At 43.8% G+C, this 22,791-nt stretch overlaps 2 long non-coding RNA genes across 3 annotated transcripts; both read left to right on the plus strand.

Moving 5' to 3' along the window:
- The first annotated feature begins 2,236 nt into the window (after positions 1-2,236).
- Positions 2,237-6,930, plus strand: LOC140213239 (uncharacterized). 2 transcript variants are annotated; one of them, XR_011890185.1, is made up of 3 exons: positions 2,237-2,487; positions 4,853-4,911; positions 6,831-6,930. It is a non-coding gene; the product is annotated as an uncharacterized lncRNA (long non-coding RNA). The 2 variants fall into 2 exon arrangements; XR_011890184.1 differs by lacking the exon at positions 6,831-6,930 and adding an exon at positions 5,025-5,076.
- A 924-nt stretch (positions 6,931-7,854) lies between these two features.
- LOC129385212 (uncharacterized) lies at positions 7,855-16,518 on the plus strand. The gene is made up of 3 exons (XR_011890186.1): positions 7,855-8,017; positions 14,746-14,952; positions 16,389-16,518. It is a non-coding gene; the product is annotated as an uncharacterized lncRNA (long non-coding RNA).
- The last annotated feature ends 6,273 nt before the right edge of the window (positions 16,519-22,791 follow it).

A 22,791-nucleotide genomic window follows, 5' to 3' on the forward strand; every position in this document is an offset into this window, starting at 1 on the left:
CAATTGGCTTCCTAAAGCAGAATTGCAAATATCCAATTAGTTCCAAATGGAAATTTCCAATTGGTTCGAGCAATTCTTGCTTTTTATTACTGGGATGCCATTTGCAGATGTAGAACTTGATATACATATAAAAAAACTGACTATTGGAGTCATTTCAACGCCAAGAGTCGGATAAAGAGAATGACAAACAAGAAGGTTATTTTTAGTATCAAAAAAAGATCAAAACGACCCCCCCCCTCTTTCTCTTATGCCGAACGACAGGTGCTGCACTGCACATGCAGAGAGCCCCACAAGAAACCAATGAAATTGTTTATGAACCACTGCATCTAACTTACCCTCCATCCCTCACATTTGCGTGCGAGAACTCGGCAATCACGCAGCACAGAATCACATCGATATACGATGCCGTCGATCGTTACTGCGTGCTGTAACAACGGAAATTTCGAAACGCTGCTGTAGCAATAGATTCTACATCATGTAGTACATACGTCGTGCTTTTTGTCCGAACTGAACGCAGCAAGAATTAACGTCAGCTCAACTGGCCGCCCGGGTAACAAAGTTAATTTTAATTAATGACTTAATTAACGAATCATTGACCATAATTAACGAATCAAATGACCGGTTCGTTGATTAAGTGACGGGATCATTAATTGCTTAATCGATTAATTACATTTGTAAAATTTTCACATTGACCAATTTCTGAAAATAAAAAAATAAATATCAGGCTCTACATTAAAATTTTGCTTCCAATAGTCACTAGAATCTAACTTTTTCTCTCAAAATTAACAAATTTCATTAAGATCGGCCCGGTGGTTATTGCAGAAAAGCATTTCTGCGTTTTACATGCATTTAAACATGCGGAATCAGAGTTTGACCCGAACTAACAAAGGGAAGAATTACGGAAAGAGGCCATCATCGACAATTTCAACAAATAACTTGACCCATAAGTTCAATGGCAGACGACACTCGAAATTATAAAAACGACAATCGAAACCAAAACACCAATTTCGGATTGCGATACTTCTTGCAGGCGGCGCTGTGGTAGCGTCATTTCGCTGTTTGGCGCGCTTTAGATATAAGAACTTTAGGCGCCTCTTTCGGTACGCGCTGGTGCCCGCCACTTCCTCGCGTACTTTTCAGTGCGGTCGTACAGTTATGGCAGGCACAGTTTGCCTCGAAGTCCTGGAGGATGGCCAAAGAAAGAAGATTTCGCTGCCAAACGGCGCCTACGGCGAATTGCTACGTGCTTTACGCTCTCTGACCGACATCAATGACACCACTCTGGTAAGTAATTTTAATGTACTATACAAGTAGCGAGAACTGGGCGATTTGGAATATGTTCCTGATCTATCACCGCAAGAACTTTGCCTGTATAGTTCGTTGCGCTGACAGATCATGGAAGTAATCTTAATTTAACTTTTGTGTATTGCTAGACGCCGGTTCTGTTAAAATTGCTGCAATGTTGGCATAACTGTGTTGGCGCGCTTTTCCAGTGTGGCCCGCGAAACGTTAATTCCAGACCCGTTTGCTACATAATCCAACTCGAAATTGTAGCTTTAAGAGGCTTTTTGTTGAATTACTTGCGGCTCCAAACTGGCGGAGAAGTTCGTCGTGAAGGCGCGGTACTCACAAGCGCGGTTCGCGCTTGCTGGCAAACTGTTGGCGCGCTTTGCGGGTCGTTGTGTCCCAGTTGAATTATTTCTAGGGCTGACTATTTCAAAGCACCACGATATACCTAATATACTTGGAAGACAGTATGTGCTGCCAAAGCGAAATTATCTTTCAAAGTTAAGCTTTTTGTTGTGTAAAGCGGAACACCTGATTTATGCGGACTTCATTTTATTCTCCTTCATTCCTTGAGCTTTTCTAACTTGTGGCGTTTCTTACAATATTCCTCTTATTTTGAATGACAACTATAAGGAGTAACCTGCGCAGTTATATGCGTAATTACGCTTAGTAACTTATTACTCAGGCGCGCGAAGTCTTGTTGCGGCTTAGGATAGTTTTTACAGTAGCAAATTTTCGTATTACGTATTTTCATTTTGCTCTTTCATAAGCTTGCAGCAATATAGGAATGTGTTTACGAGTGTGTAAACGGAGCATTCTTTACTTGAATTTCAACTCCAGCATTATCCAAATTATTGTGTTGTTGGATGGGCTTTGGTTGCATGATTTCTGGCACGTTAGCAGCACAAACTTTATACAGATAACTTTGTCCCACATTTGATCTTGCACTTGTGTCTAATTTTGGAGCTCTTGAATTTTCGCTGCGGTATTGTATACATTCCCCCTTGATCATATTAGACTGTTTGTGAACATGGACCATTCACCTCGGAAGGCTCGTTTCTTCATTATAATGTTAAATTTATCTGCCAGATCCAGATGTACGACGAGGAGGTTGAAGATTACGTTGACTTGGATATGCACAGCAACATCCTAAACAAGGCCAAAATAAGACTGGCACGGAGGATAGCCCCTCAAATGGATGTGAGTACGGTTACAGGTTGACGTAGTTGGCATCAAGTGAAAAGGGTCATAATTGTTTAATGGTGTCATAGTTCGTACATAACTTTCAGGAGAGCAGCCAGCAACCTAGGATGGAGAACTATTAAAGAAGGCTAGAGTGCGCTAGTAAGAGGCAGCAGGGATTGCAGCACACTGAAACTGATAAAACTTGCGCACATATCAGCAGTTGTTTGTAAGGTACATGTAAGAATGTTAAAAAATAAACATGTTGTTGAGGTTGTATAGAAAATCACATTTTTTAGTAGATGACAATGTCTTGTTTGCCAGCATTTTGTATCTATTACATGAAGGGTGCAAAATGGTGCGCATACACAGAGAAGCACATGCAAAACATCGCACTTGTCTTGCCTTTCTCTGTGTATTTGTCTCAATTTGCAGTTCTCTTCTAATAGCTATGTTTTGCAAATAGCCAAAGAAATACTTCAAAGAATCCTGTGCCCTCTTCACTCAGTTTTCTGCCTCGCTTGCTGCCTGGACACCTTAAAGCTGTATCAGGCATTGGTATATGCCAGGCTTTCTACATTGCAGTGTTGCACAACAGAAAGCTGTTTAGGCACAATTAATTTTTCAAAGGACTGACAGGTGATTTTTAAGGACCGAGATTTTTATGATACAACAATAAACTCGTCCTCGGAAGTGTTTATACCTCCAGCAGTTGCTTCCGAAGGTGCAGGGAAATTTAATAAGCAATTTTTTTTTTATCTGAGCAACACTAAAACACATTGCCCCCATGCTAGCAACACTGAAGAGTAAGAGCGATGCCGATAACCTGCCTTGTAAATTGGGAATGCAGAATGATGAGTGGGTTTCACTACATAGGGTTTCTGTGGTACGCCATTCTTTTTTTTTTTCAATGTGAAGCATTCTTTGCGAACTTTGGGCACATTGAGTGTGTCTATCTAGCTATCTAGCTTCTATTTCGGTGGGGCTGGTGGTGTCAACCAACTTGAGCTGCTGGGTATGTGCTCATGGTCTCGCTGCCGTGTGGTCACGACATTACTGTCAGTCGAGCTGCATTATCCGACTCTCGCATCTGATGTCATTTACTACCTGCGCTGAACCAGACGGCCTGCGCAAGATACTGGTATGTCGGCTGCAGAACAGCGGATGGTTGCTGCCTTTGCACGAACAGCAAATTGATAGCAAGTTTTCCCCCTCATGCACGCTATCAGCTCCTGCTGCACACAAAGAAGCTCTTGGAAAACTGCAGCTTCGTCAAGAAATGCATGAACTTGTACATTGCATTCTTTGGAAATTTACTTGAGCAGCTCTAGGATCGTGTACCACAGAGGTACTACTTGGTGCAGAGAAAAGGGGTTGTGTTTGCCATGATTGAGCAACGAGACAAGCCCACATTTGTTCTGACCCTCAGATTGTCTGAACTCCACAATGAGCGTCCGCTTAAAGTAATTGAGAGAGTCAGAGCTGGTGGAGGCACACCGCCGCAGGGTCGACGCTATAGCCAGCTACCTACAAAATGCATCGCATGACTTCGATTCCCACTGTACGTGGGATCTGCATAGTTTCTTTTAAATGGAACCAGCATATCTGCTTACGATCCTTTCACTTGCAGACAGTTTCGTATCTGAAGCCATGCATACTTTCAACTGGTTGCATGAATGTGCAACATGAATTTACTTTTACTGAAAAAATCCAGGCTTCATAGCATGATTACAGTATAAAGATATTGAAAAAATTTACACAAATTTTAGGACTGTTATCTGGCTGTTACACCGGTGTGCAGGCGTCCAGTGAAAAAGATTGTTAAAAAAATAAAAATAAATAGTGTTAGCAAACCGCATGAAAAGTCCAAGAATGGAAAGGAAATTATACATCATAGCAGTTTCAATGGTTTGCAATTAAGGCATGTTAATTGAAATAATATAGTATAATATAGTAATGAGAAATAATAGGTTATCAGAAAATTGTATTCTGTTTTAACTGCAGTATTAACAGAGCATTCACCTTATGAATACTTACATGTGGCGTCAACAAACAAGAGCAGTTACAGTGCCTCCAGACTTGTGCAATGTGATTCCATATATTGACTATGTGCGTAGCTCGCAATATTCTATATGTCCTTGCTATATAAGCTCAGCCTTGTTCTATAAATAGCTCACTTGAGCTGTAAATATAGGTTTGAAGTGGAAGTATGTTTAATGGGTATATGCGTAATGAACACCCACTATGAAGACCTTGGCTTGGAAGTGGTGGGGTGTGCAAAGTTAAAACAATTACTTTACTGTCTTGACAATTCATTCATTAAGCTACATTGCTCTGCCTCATGTTTTCCGTTTGAAAAGTTAAATATATGTGCATCTCGCAGCGTGCAGGCCCTGCGTTTGCTGTTCGAGGTGGAGGCAACACGGAAATGACTCAGTCTAGGTAAATTATTAGTACCGAAAGGGAAAAACCACACATTTTGGGATATTAGTGTTTCTTATTACTATTTTTTTGGTTACTTAGATATATAAAGCAATCTGTATATTGCCTTGCAGTGCTGTTACAGAATGTGCAGAGGAGGTGCAGCATGTACAGTCTGTGCCGTTGGAGAAGAAGAAGGACTACTTAGATATTGTGCTACCCTCTTTTGACCATTACGAGGAAGTGCTTCGTAGAAAAGTCCCAATAAATTGTGCAGTGCGACGTGCTATTATCAACAAGCTGTTTGCAGCTTGCTTCAAGATAGCTTGGTGAGCGCTCCATTATGCTTCTATTGCTTTCAGCTTTAATTCGCTATTTTGACTACTCAATGACTCAACCTTTCATCATAAGTGTTCAGCGTTGCCATAAGATGTTGGTAATGAAATAGTTGCACAGAATACACTACCTGTGTGATAACTTTATCTGCTTGCTGTAGTGCCAGAACACAGAATTGCTTCCAAAGCAAGCAGAATCTGTCTAAAAGTATTAGTGCACCATTTAACACTGTTATGATTATATCAATTGTCACGAACAGTGCATACATAGACGAGGGACAAAAAGGGCGACGAATACAAGCGCTGTCCCTCGTTTTTGTCCCTCGTCTATGTATGCGCTGTAAGTGACGATTGATACCATGGAATACCAGCTAGCCCGTACCCAAACCTTGCTTCTGTTATGATGAGCCTAGAATTCGGTCTTAAGTCTGGGAAATGTTCCAGCTTGCTTTCCCTCCTTGAGGTAACTGCCCTCCTTTACGAGATAACATCGCCCTATGACCCCTGCTACATCCTGAGTGGACACTGGCAACCAGCAGGCCACAAAGAGGAGGGGGGCATCGATGTAGCAACATGACAATGCTGCGATGGCACCCACTTCACCTGGTCCAGATTGTGTCAACACCAATTGGCACTCAGTTTTTTAAAGTGCTTGTAACTCAGCATCAAGTGCAGATTTCAGAGCGGAAAAAATTCCGAATTGGTGCTCAAGGGGCCCTAAAACACTTCTAACTAATTGTAGAATGACGTCACTGTAAAGTATCATCAGCCTGGTTACGCCTACTGCAGGGCAAAGGCCTCACCCATACTTCTCCAACTACCCCGGTCATGTACTAATTGTGGCCATGTTGTGCCTGCAAACTTCTTAATCTCATCCGCCCACCTAATTTTCTGCTGCCCCCTGCTACGCTTCTCTTCCCTTGGAATCCAGTCCGTAACCCTTAATGACCATCGGTTATCTTCCCTCATTACATGTCCTGCCCACTGCTGTAAAGAATGTTGCCTAGCAAATCTTGTGCCACAAAATTTGTTGTGTACTTCAAGCATAAGTAGAGTTAGAGGTATTATTGCACTGATGCAGTTTTCTCTCCTTTCATGTCCACTAGCATGCCAGAAGCTACACAGGGGGCTAACAAGGCGTCACGCAAAAATTTGGGAATTTAAAAATATTTTTTGTGATGCTACTTTTGGTTCAGCCGTGCATGACGCACTCTCAATGCGAGATGGGCACTTGTGCTTGAGCTATGTCATTCACAGAGGCTAATCAGAACACAGTTGTCAGAGCATTGCACTGGTGAGAGGACACGTTGCAGCACCCTGTGGTGGCTGTAGTATCTATGCCACGCTGCTACATAGCTCTGGCGTGATCTCCCACAGTGCACAGCAGACGCAGCTCCACAAAACTCGTGTGTAGACAGAAGTACAAAGACAAAAAAAATGTTTTTAGTCTTTGAGATCACTTCCATGTGTATTTTGCATTTATTATACTTAAGATTAGCAATTTAATTAAAACTGGCAAATATTATTTTGCACTGGTTTTTCTTGGGAAAAAGAATACAAAATCGCCCATTTATTAATTCTATGATTATTTCACTTTATGTACAGGTACCCTTCTAGACAGTTGTACCGCGTAGCTGCCGAGAGGCTTGTCAGTGCATACCCACACCTTGCTGACAGAGTTGGCAGCGGAAATGGCCTGGTAAGTTTCATACATCCCATACTGTCGCCATACTTACATTTCTAAGAAAGAAATATCATTTCTACCTCATATGGACAATTCAATTGCACCATGTATCTGCACTTCTGAGCTGCCATGTTATATTATGGCTGTTGATTCTCGTGGTCATGTAGAGATGATCAAAGGGATAAACTTTGTGTTGTCTGGTGTTTTGCTTTGTGCTAATAATGGCACACATGTTTCAGTTCATCCAGAACTTCTCCTTTGCTACAGATAAGCTTTTACAAACAGTGTTCATAGTTTGTGATGGAGTATGGTCATGAAGGAAAAGAGATAAGTGATGGGACTCATCTGGGAGTTTAATCTGAGCCCAGCATCAAATTAAACTGTTGCACCATTTGTTCAGCAGCTATCTGCCTATCAGCAAGCGATACGGCATCAACTTATGATTCATCAAGTAGCAACGGTTGGCCACTTCATTTTTTGCCGTTGTGGCCTGTTTGACTGCATTGAAATCACCTGCACCATTTCACGTCAGGCTGCAGCATTGTTATTGTACACTGCAGCCAGGTTGGCATGTTTTCATGGCATTAGGTCCGTTTAAATGCAAAAAGTGGATCACTGTTTGGGCTTCTACCAGCTTTATGATGCATGCTGCCATCTTTGTTTTGATGCCCTAGGGGTGTTCTGCAGCATTATATATATATATATATATACATATATTCCGCCGGAACTAGAGATGTACGCTAACTTTTATGTTTGTCGTTATGCCTATTCCAAGTTTATGGCGTGGATGTTGTGAACTTTATGGCCGGACCTTCTGTTAATAAGCAATTATGTTCGATGCATAAAACAAACTGCAATTATGGTCATACTTCTATGTGTCTACAGGCAATACCAATAAACTTCTAAGTGCTTTTAACAGTAGTGATATGTTTCCAATTCTTCACAGGACTCGTGGGTCATGGCATTGAGAAACAAATTCAAGAACATGCGTAAGAAGGCGGAGAATTGCTCTGAAGAAATGTTGGCAAAAAAAAGGCACTTCCTGGTCAAGCGCAAACAACAGATGGCTTCTGGTGAAGCTACAAACAAGAAGTTATGCCGCCTTTTTGTGAGTTGCAGCTGAAAAGCTTTCCGACATTTTCCAACAGTACTATGGTCAAGCAAGTGCACTGCCATTTTGTGGAGCTGCAAACTGCAAACTGAAAGTGACAGACCTAGGACAGTATACAGTCGCCGACCGTTTATTCGGACCTCACGGGGACTGCAAAAATGTCCGAAAAAGCAGATTAAGAAAAAAAGAAGTTCTTTATTTCCACGCACTTATTCAGGCTTGGCAGTAGGCTTGAAGAAATTGTGAATGCGCCATTGCATGCTGTTCCATGTACACGCAATCAGATATGCCTAAATCTGAGAGGGTCGTACGGTCACTATAGGCAGCTGAAAGCACAGTCACTGCTTGTACTCGGAGTCGTCCGGCGGTGTAGCAGAAACCTGACGAATGATCTTGCCGTCGTCGAGCTCTGGACATGTCAGTACAGCAGTGTTAGCACCTGTGAAACTGCGAAATGAGATGGTGTCCGGAATCGCAATGCAACTATTGCTCAGGTCTGGGCAGAAGATTTTCGGTGTCAGTAGGGAGCACATCGGAAGGCGACAAGTCCTAGGCCTCCCGGCACCCGCTTGCTGGCATTCCCCAGCGCAGTCTGCGCGGGCACTGTCGGCGCCATCAGACACTTAATGTGATGTTTCCGTATGCCGCGTTGGATCATCACTTCTACACAGCATACAAAGCAAACACCACCATGCTGACACCAGTTGCACAAACGAAAAACGTAACCTATTCGCACCCTCGTGCACAAAGAAGAAACAAATCAGCTGCTGGATTATCTTGACGTGGCTTACTAAGCTGAGACCGGAACTGCTGTAGCCACTCTATCGAAGCAGGCAGAAACTATGATGATGAGCGGCGATTTGCAGTAGCCACTTCGTGGGGCAGCAAGGAAGCTCCGTTCAAAACAAATATGGCATTCAGCAAGTCGAACCATGCACTAGTCAGAGTCTGTGCATGGTACTCTCAATCGACTTGGCTCAAGGAGTGTCCGAAAAATCGGACGAGAGGTTGCAAGGTGTCTGAACTTTTGGCAGTTGTATAATTATACATTATGGTCTATCGGGAGAATGGCCTTGCCGCGAATCAGACCGAATAATCGAGCATGTCCGAATTTTTGGAGTGCAAGTCCGAGAAATCAGTCGGCGACTGTAGTATCATGCAACCAGTATTTCCAGGCAGTGTATAAAACCGGAGGTCACAGGGAAATGAGGGAGGGGGCTTGCACGGAACACATGCATGATAGAGTAATGGCTTCTCTCTACACAATGATACCAAAGTAAGGGAAGTGCAATTGCAAAGATCTAAGCGGTAATAGTGCAACATCTTTATGTTGCAGGTGGTTTAGCAAGTGACCACTTTTGCTGACCGAACTGAAAGACCTTTCACACGGGAATCCTGAAAATTGTAACTGACACAAAGAAAACGCAGCTTACAAATTGCGTAATGTTCCAACTTAGAGAGGGCAAAAAATATATTTATGATTTCATAATTGTTGTACTTTATTTGCAGAACGTTGTTCAATGAAATAAAATAAATTTAGTTGTACGCACAAGCCTATAGCATGAACAAGAAAGGGTAAACCTAGCTTTTCAACGAGAGGGGCAAGAAAGGACATTTTTGGTTATCCTTCAGTATGTCTCGTAACAGTAAGCTTCTTTACGAATTCAGCCTGTGCATACTTTGCTACATGCTAAACAGGCAGCCAAGTGTATTTTGTCTCACATGCATTTATTCTCTATGTTAGTGGCAAAATTTGAAAAAATCGGAAACTTCGAAAGTGAGTTTGTGCATGCAAATTAAAAAAACATCAATCATGTTCATTGTCATTCGCATTTCCCCAAGGTTATCTACTGCGATCAGTTATGTTATATGCAAAAGCATAGTGCCTTATCTTGTTCCGAGTGCAAAAGAAAGCCATGAATAATGTATAGGCTATGGTGACCATTGGCATCTCTTAGAAAGTTGCATGTCACGTCATGATGGCTTCCATTTGTTCCATGAACTAAAAAGCAATCTACAGTGATGCTCAAGGACTGCAGGTGTTTTCTTATATGTACACACCACAGAAATAAAAATTAAGTTTGAGTTGGAGCCTTTTGTTTTAGTGTCAGTTTGGTTCACATGATGACCAAAACAGATTTCATGCATCTCTAGTCAGCTGCTGTTCTTTGACTTTTGAGTGAAAGATTAGCAACTATTAGCTGCATATATTGAAAAGCATTCGGGTTCCTTCTGTATTGCTGCACGTTGCTTCTTAGTCCATGGAACATATGGAAGCAAATAATGAAACCTAAATACAATTTTCATCAAATTTACCATTGACATACACATCACTCATGCTTGGGTTTAAAACACTTATGTCATTTTGCAGTGCGACACTAAAGCAGAGGCTGCGGGGCACTGATAAATGCAGCATATGCACCATTGGTTGCTTAGCTTGTATTCAAAACAAAGCATACCCACTGTTCCATCTGTAGAGAGTTAATTTAAACACACGAAATTTGTAAGTTAGACTTCTGACAGTAGGTGGAGCATGTGCCTATGGCCTGTGTTCTGGTGCTGTGTCTCGGCAGGGAAGCCAGGGTGAGTGAATATAGCAGGTCCATTTGCACATTGACAGGCTAAAGAATCTACACATAAACTGTTGAATAATCAGATAAAGGGACAACGAAGAACCAGCTATGTGGCATGAATTGTTTGCTGAACCTATATGCAAAGAAAAAAAATTGACATGAGCTGAGGATTGACAGGGAAACCATGCCAAGCCAGTGTGGAATCTGCACTTTGACAGTGTTACGTTTCGCCTACGACGCGCGGTATAGCCGGCGCGGATGCAACGGACGCCGGGGCTTCCTTCAAAGCGGCGGACATTTTGGCCCGTTCGGAGCTGCCGCGAAGCCTCCCCGCCAAGCGCGTCCAGGCGTGTTTCAGTGCCACGTGTCTTCGTGTGTGCGTGTGTGTGTGTGTGCCCACGCTTGTCAAAGCGCAGCAGCCGGGGAGAGGAGCTCCCCAAGTGTGAAGCGAAGAGGTCTGATCGGCGCCTGCTCGGCGGCTGAGTCACTACACTCGTCTCAACGTGTCTCTCAGTCTGTCCGTACCCGCCGTCACGAGGCCTTCCTTCTTGCCCTCAACTGCGAAAGTATAAGAGCAGCTGCCCCCGGACGCCAAGAGAGAGGCTCCGATTTCTTCTGTTGAGTTACGTGCTCTCCCGTCTCTCACTTCGGTCGACCTGACCGCCCGCTCTTTTGCGATGTTAGAATAAACCAGTTGTTCTGTTACCAGTCGACTCATGCTTTGCCGAGACCTTCGGATGCTTCCAGTGCCCCAGGCCGCCAGGCCAACGCTACCCTTGGGGCTTGCGACCCATTTGCAACAACGGGCGTCAGCGCTGAGTTTGGAACAACTCGTGTCAGCACTGAGGTTCCAACAACTCGTGCCAGCGGTGCGATTCTAACAGCTGGTTGCCAGCGGTGAGATCGCGACAACGGAGGCCAGCAGCGAAGAGATGCGGTTGACTGTATGCTGAGCAGCACAACGACCATCCGGGAGCAGTGCAACCAGCCCTGTGTGATGACTGGTCGCCTGCAGCGGAACGACTGCGCTGAATTCTTGGCTGCGAGGTTTGGTGAGTGTGGGACTTTCTTCTACTGAGTTTTGCCAGGCTTTTGTTAGTGTCAGAAACAGAGCTGGTAATTGTGGTTGTCGTTGCTGCCGGGTTAGTTTGCGGCAAGACAATAGTAGGCAGTAGAGAAAGCAGCGTTCAGAGCAGCCATGGATTTGAAGTCGTTGCGCAAACCGAAATTGCTGGAGCTTGCAAGAGAGTTGGGTCTGGATGTCTCAGACAAACTCAGAAAACCAGAACTGCTGAGGGCTATTCTTGAGTTAGAAGCTGAGGATGACGAGCTGTCGGAATGCCTTGAGACCATTGAGGAGAGGGAGACGGCAAAAAGACAGGAGCGCGAACGTACAGAACAGAAAGAGAAAGATGAGCGCGAATGAAAAGAACAAAAAGAAAAAGAAAAAGAAGAGCGCGACCGGCAACACGCTTTGGAAATGAAGCGTCTCGAGGTAGAGATGGAACGCGCTCGTAATGGAAGTCAGGCACACGGTGCAGGAGAACGAGTATTGTTCAAAATGACTGACCTGATGCGGCCGTTTAAGCTTGGAGAGGACATTGGTTTGTTCCTGGTTAACTTTGAGCGAACGTGCGAGAAGCAGGGGTTCTCTCGGGAAACGTGGCCACAGCGCTTGCTCACTTTGTTACCCGGCGAGGCGGCCGACGTAGTCGCTCGCTTGGAGAGAGAGGAGGCAGAGGATTTCGAGAAAGTGAAATCGAGTCTGCTAAAAAAGTACAGGCTGTCAGCGGAGGCGTTCCGTCGGAAGTTCCGGGAAAATGAGAAAGGCAGAAGTGAGTCGTATACAGAGTTTGCCTACAGGCTAATGTCAAACATGCAGGAGTGGCTCAAAGAAGAGAAAGCGTTTGGTGACCACGAGAAAGTTCTGCAGTGTTTCGGGCTGGAACAGTTTTATAGTCGGTTACCTGAGAACGTGCGGTACTGGGTCTTGGATAGGCCAGACGTTAGTACGGTGGCTCGAGCCGCTGAGCTAGCCGAGGAGTTTGTGACGCGTCGGGCTCGCGGAGCTAAGGACGGTCAAAAGGGTGAATTTGGCTCCAAGTTTGAGAGGCCGAAGTTCACGCCCATGAGAAAGCGGTTCGAGACGAGGCAAGCGCGCGTGTGTTATACGTGCCAGAAGCCGGGTCACGTTTCGGCGCAGTGTCCGACCGAACGTAAGGAGATGGCGACAGCCGAAGCCGAACGCAGAAAGCGGTTCGAGACGAGGCAAGCGCGCGTTTGTTATACGTGCCAGAAGCCGGGTCACTTTTCGGCGCAGTGTCCAGAAACAAAAACAAAAGTCGTTTTTTTGTCCTTATGCAGCACTGACGAGAACATGAAGCTTCTCGAGCCTTACATGCGAGACCTCCTCGTGAACGGGAAAGAGTGCCGAGTGCTTCGCGATTCAGCAGCTACGATGGATGTAGTTCACCCCTCCTACGTAGAACCCGATATGTTCACGGGCGAGTGCGCATGGATCAAGCAAGCCGTGGAAGCTCACAGCGTGTGTCTGCCCGTAGCAAAAGTGCTGACTGAAGGACCTTTCGGAGCGCTTGAGACGGAGGCGGGAGTGTCATCTATGCTGCCCCCCCTGTACCCGTACCTATTTTCGAACAGGTCCGATCACCTCCTGCGCGAGAAGGGGCTTTTGTTTGGTGAGGCGTTCTGAGTGCTGCTAAACTACTGTAAGGAACTAGGCAGTAGTATAAAAGGGGAAAGAGCCTGGCAGGGCTTAGTGAGGGTTGTGCCGTGCTTGCTGACTGAGCGGTTGAGTTTCGGCGTAGTTCTAACGCTTGCCGGGAACGAGAACAAAAATGTCAACTCTCCCGAAGTCACTTTGCAGTGTCCTGTGTGAACCTGAACGAGAGAACGAGGCCTTCTCTGCGCTGCGCTCAAGAAACGCCGAAGGACGACCGCCTTCGGTTATGAGCATCATCAAGCGACATCCCTCCGGACAGCGGATGCAGTCCCCTGACCATCGGGATCTCCTTCCCCCGGCGGGGCGGTCTGTTACGTTTCGCCTACGACGCGCAGTAGAGCCGGCGCGGATGCAACGGACGCCGGGGCTTCCTTCAAAGCGGCGGACATTTTGGCCCGTTCGGAGCTGCCGCGAAGCCTCCCCGCCAAGCGCGTCCAGGCGTGTTTCAGTGCCACGTGTCTTCGTGTGTGCGTGTGTGTGTGTGTGCCCACGCTTGTCAAAGCGCGGCAGCCGGGGAGAGGAGCTCCCCAAGTGTGAAGCGAAGAGGTCTGATCGGCGCCTGCTCGGCGGCTGAGTCACTACACTCGTCTCAACGTGTCTCTCAGTCTGTCCGTACCCGCCGTCACGTGGTCTCGTCACGAGGCCTTCCTTCTTGCCCTCAACTGCGAAAGTATAAGAGCAGCTGCCCCCGGACGCCAAGAGAGAGGCTCCGATTTCTTCTGTTGAGTTACGTGCTCTCCCGTCTCTCACTTCGGTCGACCTGACCGCCCGCTCTTTTGCGATGTTAGAATAAACCAGTTGTTCTGTTACCAGTCGACTCATGCTTTGCCGAGACCTTCGGATGCTTCCAGTGCCCCAGGCCGCCAGGCCAACGCTACCCTTGGGGCTTGCGACCCATTTGCAACAACGGGCGTCAGCGCTGAGTTTGGAACAACTCGTGTCAGCACTGAGGTTACAACAACTTGTGCCAGCGGTGCGATTCTAACAACAGGTATTGGAATTAGGGAACTTTTTCAAAGTTCTGAATTGGGAGAAAGTGACGACAAAGTAAGCTGTAGCATGCAATGTCTGCTGTAACATACATTAAAAAGGCCCAAAGGGATGGAGGAGCAGTCAGAAAAAAAGGGGAAGGGGGCATTAAAAGGGTTAAGCAAGGCAAGATTACACGTATATAATGTGATGTAATGCTGCAGACTTGCTCTTCAGAAATATTTACCTCTGCATTCTTGTGGTTTTGCTGCATCATTTCAGTTACTGCATCTCAGTAAAGCCAATTGAAATCATCGTATAAACACGCTCGCTTGCCCATCAATAGTTCATAATTCGAAGGACTACTCAGTGGCGTTCAGTTGGACATTAATGCTTTCGCATTCACAACTTGTAAGAAGGGCTTGATTTTCCTTGTGTTTCAGGATTGCAGTCATCTTGTAGCATATGGAGAAACTGCCGAGTCATTGAGGCTGCACAACGAATGGCTTCAAGACAATGCTGGCTGCCAAGATGAAGAGGCAGTAAGGCCGAGGCTGCTTGCAACAGCAAAAGACAGGCATGAACAACTTCGCAGCCTTACGCTGTCAGATGCTCTGTTGCTGTTCCCCTTTCTGGCAACTGAGGCATCGGTATGCTCTAGCAAGAGCTTTTGTCATCTTTTTTGTTTTTGTTTTACTGGGTTCTTAGCTTTAAGTTAAGGCAGTGGCTTAAGTGTTTCAGTCAGTAATTGTGGCATTTTTCTTTCAGGACAAAGCAAACAAGTGTCTGTATTGCAGTGACAAAATAACATAGGATAACAAAACTGAGTTGTATTTTGGTATGAGTAAGCTTAGCAAACTCTTATGTAATGATAAAGTAATGACAAGAGCACAACCATAAGATGCTCAGCATTGGAAGTGTGTAGAATATATGCATCAGCATAGTGCTATAACCAAGGTTAAAAAAATTTTAATACAGTGTTCCACCAGTCACATTTGTCTTCAAAGATGTGGTACAGTCACATACCAATGATTTATACATGTTCATACAGCTTCAAGGTACTGCCATTCGCCCCATAGGCATAATTTATATGGAGAGGCAATGTTTTAGATGTCTTGCAACTCACCGGTTGACTTAATTGAAAGGTGCCTTTATTGCTGTTGGTTGTGTAAGAAGAAAACAGGGAAGGCAGAGAAAGCATAGTGGAAACTAATTGCTTGATTGAAATGTGGAAGTATAACAAAAATGGCCAGGCTTAGCTTGGTTAAGCCAAGAATGCGTTGCATATTGCGCGAGTTGGGGCCCAGATTTTCCTCCGGCTGTCGTGATGTCACGTCACGTGGTTGCGCTAAAGGTCAATGGTGGCTGCCCGGCCGTGCCCAAGGGCTGAACTGAGTGATTGCAATATGCAATGCATAAAAAGGCAAATGAAAGGAGCGAAGGAAAACAGATACAGTAAGGAGCCAAGTTATGTGTGCGTTTCTTCAAGACTACAATAGTGACTATTCTACCATTCACTTCTTTGGTTTACCACGCACATAATGCGGTGATAAGTCCTTCTTTGGCATTAATTCTGCCTGTCGAGAACTCTTCTATGCAATGAGTGAGAAGAATGAAGTGACCCAAGGTGCTTGATTGTGAGTAACTGCTATATAAGAAAACACTCAATGAATCTAGATGAACTATGCGTGAATAATTATTTCTTATTTAAAAATACCACTCATAAGGCAATTAGAAAAAAAAGTGGACTAAAAGACCATTTGCTACATGTTTATTTGTCCACTTTCATTTCCCTTTTTCTTATCGCTTCTACGTTTAAATCAACCATAATTTACCTGGCTTTCTGGATTTGTTGACTGTTTTCTTATGTAGTAACAACAAGCAATCTTAACTCCGACAATATGCTGATGCCGTACGAAGGTTTATTGGCTGGTTGCTTGCTCCTAAGCTTATGTACTACTATGTGATGCCTGCTCTAAGAGATGTTTGACATCTGCTGCCTTGGCTGTCCTTGCACAATTGGTTTTCACTATTGCATTAGTTTGCTAGCAGAGCAAAGAATTCTTGAACATTCTTTTCTTTCCAGCTTCTCGTGGAGTTTGACCTACTTTTCCAAAGAAACGTGATGGAGGCAATGGAGAATGGCTGCAAGCAGCTTGGTTACACTATTCTGAGCTTTGGAGAAGCAGAAGAGGTTGTGGCATTTTCCGAAGTGGGATCCGGTAAATATGTTTCTATGATGACGCTCTCAAAGGGCAACTGGCATTTTTTTAACCATATTGTAACATTGTCATATTCAAATGGCATTGGCAGTTCTGTCACCCGTAGGGTGATTTAGTTTGCTTAGAAGTTCACCAGTAATATTAAATAACCAATAAATGAGATACCGAAATAGGTAGCTGCTTCGTGTGACAATAGATCCTACACCACCATAATGTAAACATGCAGTACATGTGGTGCTAACGCCAAAGAAGCCAAGCGGATCATTTCTCCTGACACAAAGAGCTCTTACAGAGTTTCCAAACTAGGCAGTGGCAATTTAAGTGAGGATTCCAGCAACAGTGGCGGTGTTGTCTCTGATGTCACATACACAGGGTGGCCAGTAGAAAGTCTCGAATCAAGAATGCAACCAATCTTTAAAATTCATCTTCAGCCGTATAGTTTGGTACAGATACTCAGAGTGCAAAAGAGAACACATATTCCAAATTTTATTAAAATCGGTGGACATAGAAAAATCGCCGGTGTTGCCCTTAAAGGGAGTTCAGGAATTGTTTTTTGTGGGGTGATGGCAACTACGGTGGTGGTGGGGTCAGCATCGGGTATCAGAAAGTCGGCAATGCTGGTTGAATTGAAACCTTGAATTTCTTTTTTACTTGTACTTGCAAAGAGTTATAAAGTAAGTTGTTTTTTGTATACCTTACTCAACTATATTTGTGCTGCTTACCTAAGCCAGTAATGGGCAATTATTATGTGCTTTCTCACTTCTCCAATGGAGAGCTGAGTTAACCTAAATAAGCTAGTTAAAGGGCTCTTAAATCACCTCTGGCTTTTTTTGCACAATGTATAAACATGCGCATCGCATAAGTCATTCTGTAATGACCATCTTTGTGAATGTAGCAATGCTATGCTCTGCGAAGAACCCAAAAATTTTTAAAAGAATCTTGTGCTCTTCTCCCGGCTTTTCTGCTGCCTCCTTTGCATGCTGTAATGCACGCAGGGTGTTGTCGCAACCCTTACTTTTCGCTGCCCTGCATGGAGTTGGTGGGAATATGCAGAGAGAACAGAGTGCAGTGAGGAGGGTAGCAAAGGCCTGCAACTTTGCTAATACGGAACCATTGGAAAAATTCTGGTTGTATGTTCATTGTGAACACCGCTGCCACTTTAACATTTTTGAGTGGTTTAGTGGTTGTCTAATGTGATGTTCTGAATTCTTTGTGATCTTGTTCTGAAGTGTTGTAACCATAGTTTTCTCTACAGTTAAAAAATAGGATGTAGGTATGTTTCGATATGTGGAATACTTGGCAGTATGTTATGAAACCATGAAACATGAGGGAAAGCATCTAAAAGAAATGTTAAAATATGCCATAGTTCTAAGGGTGGAGCAAGCGCGCGAGTTTTCAGCACATACCATTTCTTCCCGTTTAATTGAGCAGCGAGCAGACGAAACTAGACCCACAGTCATTGCTACTGGTGGTAATCATCCTTTGGAAGATTAAAGCACAAGTTATTTCACTAGTTATGTGTACCTCAAGTGTTTATCACAGTAGATGAATTACCCATGCAGGGCTCTGAGGCGCTATATAAAAGCTGTAAGCTGTTTGGCGTGAAAGGTTTCCTAAGCATTCTACAATATCTGATTTCTTTTTTAACAGAGGATGCTGTTCCGGCAGCTCTGCAGTTTGTAGCAAAGCGCTGCAAGGAGCCCATAGATAGCATCATTACGCAGGTGAGTGCCTGTAGGATTCTGACTATCAAGATGCTTCTGTTGCGTTTATCATTCTGATTGGCTTTCTGTTCACTTTGTGTTTCAGTGTGCTACATTTGGCTATTAAAATGAGCACACAGGAGTTAAAAGCAGATTGTTTATTTCTTATTAGACTTGCATGCAAGGATGGGACGTCGTACAAAGAAGGGACACACAACATGCACAAACTTCAGCTGGTTTTTGTTGTGACAGCGACATATATATACGCTTCCACAATCGGGAAAAAAAAACAGGATGGCAAGAAAACAAACAAAACCATGTGCAAAACTGCATAGCCACTAGTGAAACCAAACGTCATTGTCATACCTTTTCACTGCCCAGAAGCAATATATGTGATATATATGATATAAGCGATATATGTGAGAAAATAATATTGTGCATCTCTTAAAGATAGAATAACACCCATTGCATGACTTGCAGTGTTCTGCCATGTGGCCTTCGATACCTTGCTTTACCTTGCGGCGATGTTCTGCTAGCCTCGTTTACGTATCGGCTGGTTTGACCGATATAACACTTGCCGCACGACAAAGGAACCCGATATACTACACTTTCTTTGCATGCAACGAACTCGTGCGGTGTTATATCGGGCATTATATCGGTCAAACCAGCTGATGCATAAACGAGAGGCTAGCAGAACATCACCGCAAGGTAAAGCAAGGCATTGAAGGTCACATGGCAGAACACTGCAAGTCATGCAATGGGTGTTATCCTATCTTTAACAGATGCACAATATTATTTTCTCACATAAATTGCTTAACCAGGGAGATAGTTGAAGCCAGAGAAATTCTTCGGCATGATCAGAGTTGTGTTAGTGCCCCATCTGTAGCATTAAGGGATAAGGTAGTGAGGTTTCTGGGCGGTGAAAAGGTATGACAGTGACAACGTTTGGTTTCGCCGGCACATGTGGCTATGCAGTTTTGCAGCAAACGTGGTTTTCTTTGTTTTCTTGCCATCTCTTTTTTTTTCTGATTGTGGAAGCGTTTATATATGTTGCTGTCACAATAAAAGCCAGTTGAGTTTGCGCATATTGTGTGTCCCTTTTTTGTTTGACGTCCTGTCTTTGTGCGTGCAAAACGCTAATAAGAACCATGTACAACCAACTCGGCCAAAACCTAATGCCTTTGTTTATTTCCTCTAACTGCCACAGGATACTTTTGCCAATAGGCATCATGCTTTTAAAGGACACTAAAGGCAAATATTAAGTCAAGCTGAAGTGATAAATTAGAGCTCAAGAACATTTAAGGCCTCAATATTACCTTGAACAAAGCTTTATTAATCGAGAAATTTACGTAAGGTCAAGAGACAATCGGACTCACCCAGGACATTCAAGTACTAGCCTGATGACAAAGGCACTCATTATAACTGTCACTAGTTATCAACCACTTGTAACAGATAATTGTATTGCAATCTAAGATGAAAAAGATGTCCAGTTTTATTTCATATTTAGGAAAAGGAAGCCCTGACAACCACGCGGGTGGTTGAAAGGTTTCATTTTCTCCACTCTATCGCCTGTATTTTCACATTCCAGTAGTTATCGTGTAGTGCTGAGCTGGTTTTGCTGGCTCAAGAAACTCGCGTACTGCGAATAGCAGAGAATGCCACATCCATGTGATATTGTGGTATTCCTGAACAGTTCACACGACTTGACCAAGAGCAGCTGCAGCAGCAAATCCAACACTCTCTCTTTGCTCTGTTGCTTCTTGGCTGCGTGCTTGCGCTTTCTGCAGAAAACCGTGATGTCTGTTGGGCACAGTTTTACTCGCCGATGGCAGTAAAGGGCGGTGACTGCGTATGCAGTGTCGCCACTTGCGGGCTGGTTATATGAATTGCGCCAAAGGCATCCGGACCCTTCAAACGTGATTTTATCTTTTCTTGGCACGAAACAAGTGCTGTGAGGTTTCTGGAATGATATTTTGACAATCTACATTGACTTAGTATTTGCCTCTAGTGTCCCTTCAAGTACCGCATGTTTGTCGGGGGCATGTAGGTGGCTATCCTAATTTTACTGAAAAAGTTGTAATCTGTTGCCTAAGTGTCATGTACAATGAAACCATTGTTTTCTATGCAAAAGTATGGAACTGCCTGGTGAGCCAGAACTGCCTTGTGCAAACTTTTATGAATCCACATTTGGTTAAGTACTAATAGAAAAGTATTGTAGCTATAGCTCTAAGAATATTTAGCGACAGACTACATGTCAATTGCCTCAATTGCAACTGATTACTGCAGCATATCACTGCTACAATATCAAAAGCAACAACGAAGTGTTGCATATTAGAGATTTTTCTTTATTCTTATTTGAATTTATGTAGTGCACGGTTTCAAAATTTTGCCAACCTGTTGCCATGGAAGTTTGAATTTCGAGCAAGTATCTCTTCCCTCAACAGCACTAAATGTCCCACGAGAGGTGGTCAAGTTTGGCCAGATCAGTAAATGAGCTTTATGATAAAATACTCTTCAAAAAAGCAGTCTGACTTTCCTAAAATAAGTTTATTGGCTTTACTAAAGCAATCTTAAAAAACAAGTCGCATTATATTAGTTTTGGAATTGGAAAATGAGAAATGTGGCTGAATAAATGGTTCCACCATTGCGACACATGTGGTCTGTATGTGCTTGTCGCAGGTTCCTTTACTTTACGGCGCAAAACGGAATCAAGGCTTTTGACCTGTAGTCTATTGCTAAGTATTCTTAGAGCAGTACCCGCTATCCTTTGCTTTGGGAGCCAACCAAAATGTGAATTCAAAAAGATCTGCAACAAGTACTTTAACTCATTAGGTGCTTATATTTTTTTTGTGAAGCCAAATTTTTCTTGAAAACTAATTTTGTTGTCCTCAGCACTTGGGCAGCAAAAACAAAGGAAAGAAAGAAAGTCTTTTTTATCAGGATAACAATAGTCACTGGACATGTCCGGCTTACTCCTAAACACTCGCTACTCGTGTGTGGGTCTAAAGTGAAAATGAGTTTTTTTTTGTAGTTGGTTCACCGTTATTGACTCTAAAAGACTTTACACAATAGCATTCGTTTTTTTAACCTTAGGAAGAAGCCCCGCTGACCCCGTGTCTGGTGCAGGATGAAGGATTTGCACTGCACATCGACAAGCAACTAGTGTTTCAAGTCTCCTCGCTGCTTTCGGGAGTAGCCTGCCTCTTTGCATCCTTCTGGGTGTTTCATGTGGAATACCCACGAAAGGCGCACAAAATGTTAACATTCATAGAACATGCATTTCTGAACTTAACGCACACAAAGCCGCGTGTCAAAGCTCTTCAACTAATCAATTTTTTCAGAGGCCATGCAGACTCCCTGGAAGAGCCATAGGCTACTAACCAGTGGCCACACTCAAGGCCTAAAAAACTTCTTTGCAGCCGATTCTTGTGTAGAGTTTCACAGCCCAAATGATGATTTGGTCCAAGGGCTGGGCAATCGATGTGTTAGGAAGCAGAAATGCCAACTTCGCAGCTGCAAAGTTATCCAGTGCGATGTGCGCCGATGCATTTAGGATAACTGCAATTCTGTTCTTCGCTGCAACATAGTGGTCTGTGAGGCGCATGTACTCCTCAGAAAGCTTTGCAGTCCATGCTTTTGTATTGCTGCAGTAGACAACTCTAGACGGCAGTTGGGTGCTTTTGAAACATCTTGGCATGGCTGACTTCCCAATTACAAGAAATGGTTCACTTCGAATGCAGCTGAAATCCTGTCATTGGCATGCTTACCGCCAGTGCATGTCTCGTCATTGAATGCAGGCATTCTGTCTAGTAGCAGCTTGAAGAGCGCAGACTCATTCGTGTTAAAGATATTGTTGGGTGCGCAGTCTATCAAGATGTGCCTCGGCTGACCATTTTGCCATGTTTCTGCATCCTCTGTGTTGCCAACGGCATCTTCTCCTGAAGTGGTCATGTTTATGCCGTACCTCACTTTAAATTTCGCCAGCCAGCTGTTGCTGCATATGAAGTTGTGGTTCAGCTGCGAAGCGAAAACCGGGGCCTTCTCGGCAAGTAGGGGTTGCAATAAAGACAGTGGACGTTAAACTGCCTCAATACTGTAATACTTCAATCATAATGTGGTAGTCAAGCTTAAGTGTTAAGTTATTGCTTGTGTTTTGTAATATTGTTGCCTTGCACACAATGGTTTTCCTAGTTCTTTTTGTGCTGTTTGCCACAGTTTACTTTAAAAATATGTGCCGGCTTTTTTCTGCAATGTGCATTTGTTCAAGATATAGTGGCCAGTGCATCAAAGTGACTAGTAGTGCACAGCTCATGTGTTTTATGTTGTAAAGGTGCTGAGCTTGATACACAAAAGCAACAGTAGCAGATATGCTGTGAGCTAATTTTAACGTACTGGCTCCTATGTTATGCACCATTCAAATTTGATTCAGTATGAACAGGCTTCAAGAATGTTTGGTCAAATGGCCTAGTGAAACCTTTTTTTATATATGACTTTAGGAGTTTTAAAAAGTGCCTTTAATTTTTATTATTTATTTAGGTAGATAAATGTTATATTCAGTCACATT

This window comes from Dermacentor andersoni, chromosome 9 (genome assembly GCF_023375885.2).
Source record: "Dermacentor andersoni chromosome 9, qqDerAnde1_hic_scaffold, whole genome shotgun sequence".
Classification (NCBI taxonomy): Eukaryota; Metazoa; Arthropoda; class Arachnida; order Ixodida; family Ixodidae; genus Dermacentor; species Dermacentor andersoni.